Source organism: Oxyura jamaicensis (genome assembly GCF_011077185.1).
Source record: "Oxyura jamaicensis isolate SHBP4307 breed ruddy duck chromosome 2 unlocalized genomic scaffold, BPBGC_Ojam_1.0 oxy2_random_OJ91136, whole genome shotgun sequence".
Lineage (NCBI taxonomy): Eukaryota > Metazoa > Chordata > Aves > Anseriformes > Anatidae > Oxyura > Oxyura jamaicensis.
The window spans coordinates 1-9,952 of NW_023303543.1; the positions used below are offsets into that span (position 1 = coordinate 1).

Consider the following 9,952-nt stretch of genomic DNA (forward strand, 5'->3'; position numbering starts at 1 on the left):
AGAGAAAGAGAAAGAGAAAGAGAAAGAGAAAGAGAAAGAGAAAGAGAAAGAGAGTAAACTTTCATTTTTCAGCATTACTGAATACTTTTCCTTATATTAGATTTCACTGCATTTCAGAAACATTAGTACAGAGCACAACTTGCAGTGTCTGTGCTCCTTTGTGCTGTCTCTCTCTCTCTCTCTCTTTCTCCTCTCCCCTATACCATTTTGATTTAATATTTTCTGGAGCCTATTTAGTTTATAAATAACCTTAAACTGTTGAACTGTTCACTAGTTTATTTGAACAGGGAACACTGTTATTGAAACAAATCTAGTTAACAAGATAATTAGCTTTTGCAATATTCCTTAGAAGGCTGGAAACCAACAGTTCATCATGACACTATACAAATAGCAGTACATAATGTTAAGCCTATGCTTAAGAGCGGTTCTATCAAAACTGATTGTTCACATTACCAGCAAAGGTATTGTTTTTAAAAAGTATCCAAGGACCACCTAAAACATTAATTCACGAGAAGCAGAAGGATGAAAATGTTTTCCAATATTAACCCACTGTTAAAGCACAGGTTACTGCTGGTGTTTAAAAGATGGGGCTGGAACCAAGAAAATCCTTTTCCTTGCTTCCACAAAAGGCTTTGGGCCTAATTATTTTTAAGTATAATCCAGCCAACATCTTCTCATGCTTAGCTGCACTGAGTGACACTATTTGTGATGCCCAGTCTGCTGAAACTGAGCAGGTTGCTGTCAGTTTAAAAATGACTATAATAAAAGTGACCATGAAGATGGATCTTGTGATTTTGCGTTTCTAATCAGTCATCTGTGAAGAACACTTTTGCTTTGATTCAGCAGACTGGTGACAGCCATGATTGATAGTGCATGAGGATGAAAAAAGGTTATTAACTGTCTTCCTATTAAACTCAATGTATTACCCCTCTAGGTGCATCTCATACTTTAAGTTAAAGTACTTACTCAGGTAAGGTCAAGAATGAACTCTATAAACACAGTATCCATCCTGTTGTAGACAAATCAGGAACTCTAATGTTAAATTTTGAAAGTTCAGCATTAAACCACATCTGAATCTTGCTACCTTAATTACTGTGCCAGAACCAAAAAATGAGCACACCTTTATGCATCTAAATAGATAGTCATAGACAAATAGTTCTGTGTGAAAAGGGGACAGATATTGTCTCTGTATGTTAATGCATACACACACACAGAGGTATGTGTTGTTTTTTGCAATATTCCCAAAATAAAAGTTTGAATAACATTATGCTAACAAAAGAAATGTGGAATGGGGATATGAAGTAGCTGTGCAACTAAAGTGTAAATCTTACACAGAAAACAGCATTTTACCTGTCGGCAGTTTACTTTGATATTAACTGGATCGTGTGGGATTTTATAATTTACAAAGCCTACAAAATAAAAGAAAATTGAAATGGTTTAACATAAATGTAAAAATATACATTTGTTGCCTTATAACACATTTTTTTATTTAATTCTTTTTACTGATGTGTATCGTATCAGTCAGCTGTTATAACTATCTACTGAAAATGACAGCAAAATGGTACATCTATTTAGTTTTAAAATAATTATTTGGTGGCAATACTGTGTCATAGGGTTTTTCTGATTTCTAAGGATGTCTCTGTGAAGAGATGATTTTAAAGGATTTTAAGAATAAGAGTGGAACATATTTCCTTTCTTCATTATTATACTGACACCAGAAATGAACAAAAAAAGAATAGTGGTACACATTTTGTTTGCAGGTTAGCATTATTTTAGATCTATAAGTACATTTTGGTAGTAAATATTGAGTATGTATATATGAACTATTTTTTACAATTAGGTGTTTTACAAATAGTGTCAGTGTCATTTTAAACTTTTAAACTGATTTTACCTTTATGAATAATTTTCAGGTCCTCTTTGAATTTGTTTATGCACACTTTACATTACAATAATTTTCTGTTGAAAATTAGTAGACCAAAAGATGAAAAATCCAATGATTCTAACTACAGTGTGCAGGTTGTCATCTGAAAGAATGATGCACCCTTGTTTAAAATAAGCTCTTTGCACATTATTTATCCAATCTCCCCAGAAATACATCTATTTAATATTTGTCTTTCAAAGTATTACAACATACTTTTAAATTTAGATTGATAATAGTCCTTCATTTCCGTTTTGAAATTAAATAATACTAAATAAAAAATCTGCGCTCATTTAGAATCAGACACATTTCAGAGGGAAAAAGAGCATTATTCCAAGCTAGACCATTTTGGAAAAGAACTATAAAGAATTTCTCTATCTTGACTATTCTGTCCTATACTTTCACATATGAAGTCTGCAACATAAATATATATTTCATCTTTTTTTAAAGCTGCTGTTGAATTTCAGTAGTCCCTTTTATTCTTTAGTAAAATTTTAAAAGGCATTCATAGGGAGTTAAAAAGAATACAGAATAAATATAATCTACCTAATGTAATGATGCCATCTCACAAGAAATGTTAAGCAATCCTCTGGAAGATCTTTATTTCTAGAAAGTGTGCCTTTCAGGTGTGGACTTGGGAATAGGCACCAATTTTCCCTTCAGTAACATTTCTGCTTTATAATAAATTGCAATCCTGTTGTAGCCCCGTGTGGATTTACAACTGGCAGGCTTTCTCTCTGACAATTTGGGGTCACTGTGGATGTAGGTGAGCAATAATTTCAGGGGTGATGGGGATATTGACAGAATTTAACAGTCTAAGTTCCTGGGCAAATATTTGTAAAATGGACACTTCTACATTGGCTTTTTAGTTAATAAGACTTTTGGATTATGTTGTTTGCCTTGTTTGTGGATTGTATTTTGTTTGAAAGCATCCCAGATACTCGTTTTCGTTTATGCTTGTGTTGGTACTGTGATACATTTGAAGTAAAAGCTATCATTCCTCCCTGAAGCACATTTGAGCAAAGCAGAAAGTTATAGCTATTAGAGGCTTAGTTCCAAAACTAAACAGCACGCTTTTAGCAAACCGTAATGATACGAGCTATGTGTCAACAGCTGGGAACATCTTTTGTTTTGGGTAGCCTTGTTGGTGTCTGGAACAGGTGAAGCCATTGTATCAGACTTCACACCAAACAGAGGCCCTGACAGTAGAGAGAGTTTCTGACAAGGTGCCAGATCTACGGATACTCACTCAAGAAGGGACTGGTAGGATTGGGCCCATTCTGTTCACTTTGTATGTGTAACCTATAGGGAAAAAGGAAATCTCAGTTTAACTCCAGCCATATGCAAAACAGTGAAAATATTTCAGTTGACATGGATGAAATTAATAAAGTAGATTTCTTCCTCTTAAAAGGAATTGTCGCAAGAACAAAACAGGAGAAACATAGTAATGAAACAAAGAAGAGGTTAGGGACATTTAACCTGGAACAATCATTCCCTTGGATTAAGGATTATTTAAAACCCAGTGCAGGCCTGAAACATCAACTCCAGTGGTACCCTTTGAAATGCCTTTTTTATTATTATTATTCCAGCATTCACTACACACACAGAAAACAAATCCTGCAATAAACTGCAGGCTAAGTGCATGTGGCCCAACCAGGACCATACAAAGGCGACACACATAGTTATGTGTTACAGCCAGTAGCACAGGAGTGACTCAGTCAGGGGGGATCCCTCGGCTAGATCCCACTCCGCAGAGCCAGGATGCAGTAAGGGAAAAGACACCAAACAAAACAAAACAAAACAAAACAAAAACAAAAACAAAACAAAACAAAACAAAAACAAAAACAAAACAAAAAAATAAAAATAAAAATAAAAACACCCTGAGCACACGTTCTGTCCCCCGTACAAGAGAGGGCAAGTAGAGCGGCAGGGAAAGCTGACCTCTCCCCGCGGGGGGGTGAGGATGCTACCGTTGCCAGCAGCCCGGGGGAGTACATTCGCGCCCTCCAGCGCGGAGCGCGCAACTCACGGCGTGGAGCCCTCTCACCTGCCGGGTCGGCGGAGAAGGGATGCGGGGGGGAAGCGGGGGATCGGGGGGAAGGATGTTGGATGTGAGTCCCGGGGCAGCCCCAGCCGGAGGCGTCGCTGGTGCGCAGCGGCCGCGGGCGGTCCCTGCGCGGCTGCCCCGTGTTGCCGTAGCGCTGGCTGCGCGGCTCGGGGGCGCTGCCCGGCGGCTGCGGGTGGGAAGCGGGGAGGTTTTTTTTTGGGGGGGGGAGAAAAAGGGGGGGGGGGGCGGGGGGGGGCGGGGGGGGGCAGAGGGAAGTGGCGTGGCCGCTGCGCATCCCCGCGGCCGCAGAGGCTGCGACGGTTCGGCGGGGCTGCGCGCAGCGCGGAGGGCCCCGCAGACGGCCCGCGGTGGGAAGAGAGGGGCTGTGGGGTAATGAATTCCAGCAGAGAGCAGGAAAGGAAGCGTTTTTCAGAGATCTGCCATATTTAACGTTGACCGCACTAAAGATGTTATTAGCCGAGGGGGGGCGGGGAGGGCAACGGGGATGTGATAAGGGAAAATAGGTAATGACACATAACCCAAAACAGAAGTTTGAAACCAAGTTACTTCTCAGGTACAGAGACACAAACTCAACTTTTTTATTTTTCTTTCTCTCTCTCTTTTTTTTTTTTTTTTTTTTTTTTTTTTATAGACTGGGGCAGATGAACTGAGATAGACAGGGAGATAAACTTGCTAAGGAAAGAAATAATCCTAGAGCGACTAGGCAAATAAAATAGCAGAAGAGAAACAGTGAAGGAGATGGGGGTATGGAAATGCAAAGGACGTGTTCCTATTTAGAAACCCCAAAGGAAATTGTAAAGTAGGAAATGAAAAGGAGGAGAAACATTTCTGTTGCAAATTAGAGGGAATGAAGATTAGCGGGAGAAAAGGGGGAAATAGCTGCAGAAGGTCTAAAATAAAGTACCACTGAAGATCAGCCAATGTTTAAAATATCCCAAATGAGGAAAGTGAGTGGTGTGCTCATCTCTTCGGCATGGGTGTGTGAGAGGGAAATGAGTAGGGATAATTACTAATATAGCACATGTCCGGAGGAACCAATCCAAAATAAGAGGTAAATTTGGCTGGTGAAAACAGACATGAAAAAGGCTGGAAGAAAACTTAGGCACGCAGAGACTTGAGAGGATAGAAAGAGAATTAGAGGAGGAGGAAAGCTCCAAGAGTACAGGGAAAATTAGAGGACCAGTTGGATGAGGAGGAAACAGCTACGGCAGAGATGGGAAGAGAGAATGGAAGTGTGAGAGCGAGAAAAAGGGAAAGGGAGAGATTCAGGAGAGCAAATAAACCTAGGAGAGGGAATGGTGGGAGCAGATGGGAAGAAGGAAGGCAGGAGCAGAAAACCCGAAGGAGAGAGGGAAGGAGGGACAGAGGGAGGGATATGGGGAGAGAAGGAAGGAGACAGAGGGAGGAGAAAAGGACTGAAGTCTCCCAGCCTGGGGAAGGTGCAGCACTGAGTGAGAGAGAGCTCACTCAGGGTTAGGTTAGATTTCCAGAGCTCTTAGAGCTCATCGACCAGCCCGCTGGAGTCACTATTCAACCCGAGTCCCAAACACACGCCTCACTAACTACTTTACAGCCACTTTCATTGATTTTCTTTATCAAATAAACATAATACCCGTTACAGCAACACTTCCTCTTCGCGCAGCCAGAATGCCACAAGCTCTGATTGCTGCATTTCTCCGGCTTGCTGTTCACCTCCCTCCACCCCTAAATAAATTGTGTTCTTTCACTTAAACGCTCAAATACATTATTGCTTGCAGAATTTTGCTGTAATCTGGAAAGTACGCTGCGAGCTAGGCAAATCGTTTAAATTAGAAGGTAAAGGGTCTCCATCCCCATCGCCCTGGCGTGAAGACACACATTTGTTCCCTCAGTTCCAGAAGTACCTTGTATATTTACATACTTATTTTCTGCTAATAAGTGGTAACTTAATTTCAAGGGCGATGTCAAAGTGAACACTCCCGCCTGAAAAATACAGAAAAAAAAAAAAAAAAAAAAAAAAAACACGCAACTTTAGCAGCTGCACCTAAGCTGTCACTTGATTTAAGCATTTCAGCCTCAAAACTCAATTTTATTTTTAAAATCCCCTAAAAGTAGCCCCCTTCAAAAGCTGTTTTTGAAACAGGCTATTCCATATATGTCAAAGGGCTGTTGAATTATTCATTATTATAATTACTATCATCATTGTCATTATCCCTTTCCATGTGGAAATAATTTTATTATCGTAATTTGATATCTGAAGAATTTCCTGTTAGTCGTTTGATAATCTTTTTTTTTTTTTTTTCTAGCGAAAAGAAAAGTTTTGTTTAGAAATGAGAGGAAAATATTTTAAATGCTTTTATGTTTACTATAGATTTCCGTTTATCTAATCGATCGGAATGCCAATAAATCGATTAAAGGTTTAGTGTTTTACAAACAACCATTTTGTGCTTTTTGATTTTACGTTCAGAATGATTTTAATAAAGCTAATGCCTTCTCTGAGCGTTTGTTCACCCCAAACCTAATATTCCATCATTTTTGTTATTTACAGTTGGAATTTAAAGTGTTTCTAATGAGAAAAATAAACACAAATAAAAAGGGAAATAATCTGTATAAATTACTTTGTGCCTGTGGTCAACATATTTAGGCAAAGCCTTTAAAAATCTTGGTGAATTATATGCGATCATACAGTGATTGCGGAATATTAAATTAAACTTAGATAAATCCGCATTGAAGGAGGCAGCACCCAATCCTGAATTTATTTCCCATTTTCTATAACAGCATCACTGCGCTCCTCTCTTTGCAATGACAATGTGCCAAATCTAGGCATTTTGAAAACATTTTCCATATGCTTTAACTGGAGACTGATAGACAAAGAAGAAAAGGAGATGGTCTTTTTTCTCTTGAGGTATATTTCCTTTAACTTTTCCTCCAACCTTTTCTGATCTTCTTCATTTATAAACAAAAGTTTTAAAATCATTAGGACATTTTTTTGTCTTTTACTTTTTTTTTTTTTTTTTTTTCTTATCACGTAATCAATTCCTGAACTGTGGAGCTTCAGTTACGCTTTAATGCAGGACTATAGAACTATCATTTCTATACCTTGGCGGACAACATTCTGGGGAGAAAGCATTGATTCATTTAGTTTTCGCTTGCTGCTTTTTGTAATTAAAGGTGGTTTTAATTATACTTTTTTGTAAGTCAGATCATATGTGCTGCTTGCTTGCTAGAAGGATTTTTCTTTTCTTTTAACGGTGCTTTTAATTTATGTGTAGTTTTTACGGATAACACAGAGGTGGTGGCTTTTATTTAGCTGTAAAATCCACACGTTTTCTTTGAAAACTTGGCTCCTTGGGCGAAAATAACTTTTCCTGGTTGCTTTATAATCGCTGTTTGTCGCAGAGGTAGTTTAGCATATTGTCTACACAACAAAGATTCCTGTTTTATTGGCAGTGTGGATTGTTGGATTTAGATATAAATATTTCATATCTTTCCTCTTTCTGCAGTAAGATCGGCAGCTTTATTGGCTTTTTCTCCCTTTTTGTCTGTCTCTCTACCAGAATCGTTTTCTTTCTGAAGTCTCTTTTTGTCTTTTTTTCCAGGAAAGAATGTAAAATTTTTCCCTTGGATTTATCACTGCTGGAAATATGCTCTTGGGCTTTCTGGAGGGGATGGGGGGGGAGAGTGGTGGTAAGCGGTCGTTTTCCTTGATTTGCATAAGAGCTAGTGAAGTGCCTGTGAAGTTGGTGAATTGCTATTGTTTGGGGCTAGTCCTGACTGTTTTTGTTTATAAACACTGGGGTGGTTGCCGGGAGGGGAGGGAGGTCAGCACTGTCAAAGCGCTGACCTCTGAAAGCCCAGAGGGCGCCTGGCTCCTTCACCCTCTCCTTTCTCTCTCTCCCTCTCCCTTTTTCTTTCCCTTCCCATCCAAGGCCAGGAGCTCAGGTTCAGGGCATTTAATCCCCACGATCTGCCCAAGAAAGGAGCTGAAAAAGGGCTGTTAAGGCTCCGGAGGAAACGCCGGCAGCAGACTTAGACCTGGAAGGCTTTTATTTATAGTAACGTCCGGGTGCGCGGGTTTGTGCGGCTTCAGCCAAAATAACAACAGCAGCAGCAAAAAGCCAATCAGGAACGGCACTATTTAGCGCAAAATCTTACCGAGATGTCTGTACTATATTCGGATACAATTTTTGTCTTAGGTGACTGCTCGTTAGACGCACTTGCAGGAGGTGAATGCCAAATGTGGGACAGCAAGGGCAGAATCGTAATGCAATGTATTATTGTTGTTTTATTTCTTTTTCGAACAAAACTTTCTACTTTCTAGGAATCAGAGCGGGGATTTTTGTTTGTTTGTTTGTTTTTCTTTTTCTTCCTTCCCCCCCTTCCCCCCCCCCCCCCCCCCCCAACCCCTTTTTTTGTGGGCCCGGATTTTTTTTGGGTTAAGGGGGGGGGGGGGGAGAGGGGGGGGGGGTGGGTGGGGAGGGTTAACAAGAGATTTGTATACGTGATACCTGCAAAGGAAGAAATAATTAATAATAGCCAAACGCTTTGGGTTCAGAGTCAATTTCATCTCGGGGAAGGAGGGGAAAAATTGTACAAGAGATTGCTATCAGGTTTAAGTATGTTTTGAAAAGAAGTTGCTGAGTTAAACAAAAATGTTAGTTAACACACTGCCTTTGTCAAATAGCCCCCGGGAGGAGAAGAGACAACAAAAAGGAGAGGAGGTGGGGGCTGGGGATCTGAAAGTGTCTGTAGCTCAGATAAAGGTTCTGTAGCACTGAAATCTTGTAATACCTCGTTTCAAACTGAGCTCATCTATAGACTTAGGGAACGCAGTAAAAAGACACGGATCCCCTTTCCCTTGGGCTGGGGTCTGGGGAGAGGAGAAGGTGGGGGAAGGGGACGTTTATTAGGGAATTATGTCGGTTTATTAAAAAGGGGAGCGGCTGTGGCTGTAATTATGCAGATCCTTGTGCCCCTGTGTGTCCGCAGTACAGATTTAGGGAGTGAAATGAGCTTGGCGGAGAGACGTGGTGTAACAGAGCCCAGTTTGGGCTGGGATTTCTTTGTCTATTAAAGAATGGTCAGTCTCAGGCTTTGGCCCGCACCAGACCTCGCCGAGGCCAACAAGTTTTCCTTGGGGCTGAGGCTGGAGGTGGTGGAAGGACAGATCAGGCTGTTGTTTTTATTATTATTATTATTATTATTTTTTTCCCCCCTTCCCTCCCTTTGAAACGTAACGTCACTATCAGAGCTTTTGTGATTTCAACAGGAGTCTCGGAAAAAAATAAAAAAAAATAATAAAAAAAACCCCCAACCGTGTACCGGTGCCTGCAGGAGAAGTTCGGAGGGGGGTGGGCGGGGGGTCCGCCGGGACTGGAGGAGAGGAGCTGAGAGGTGAAGGCGACAAGTCTTCGGGGGCGATCAGCTGAGCGAGAGAGGGACGGGAGAGGGGAGCGGGAGCCGCGCCGCGCTGCTCGGGGCCGGGCCGGGCCGGGCCGGGCCGGGCTGTGCCGCCTGGGAACCCGCCCGCCTGGGAGCCCACCCGCCAGCTCGCCCCGCACCGCGCCGCAGCCGCACCGCAGCCGCAGCCCTGGGTCCTCCTCGCCTGCCTCCCCCAGCCCGCGCCGCGCTCCCGCTCTTATCACATCCCACAAACCTGCTGCTGCTGCCTCCCGGAATTAACCTTCTTCGATTTTTCCTAGCTACGTGGCGATCCCCGGGTTTCTTCTAAACTGTTAACATCCCGTAGTGCCTTTTTTTTTTTTTTTTTGGCTTCACCCCCCAACCCCCCTCCCTGATAGCTACTATTTTTAGGGAGAGAAAAAGAGAAAGAGAGAGAAAGAGAAAGGAGATTTAAAACATTAGGAAGGACAGTGAACAGTTGTAGAAGAAACCCTGGAAAATGTGGACTCTCCTCTCGCAATTCCTGCCTGTGTCCTCCCCCCCCCCCTTTGTTCCTTTAGCTGTAACTCAAGAACACCATAAAC

The 9,952-nt window shown here is 41.6% G+C and overlaps 1 long non-coding RNA gene across 1 annotated transcript; it reads right to left on the reverse strand.

Annotated features, from left to right (window-relative positions):
- Positions 1 to 66: 66 nt before the first annotated feature.
- LOC118157037 lies at positions 67 to 9,898 on the reverse strand. The gene is made up of 4 exons (XR_004746525.1): positions 9,622 to 9,898; positions 3,164 to 3,220; positions 625 to 630; positions 67 to 77 (listed from the first exon to the last, which is right to left on the reverse strand). It is a non-coding gene; the product is annotated as an uncharacterized LOC118157037 (long non-coding RNA).
- Between the last annotated feature and the right edge of the window lie 54 nt (positions 9,899 to 9,952).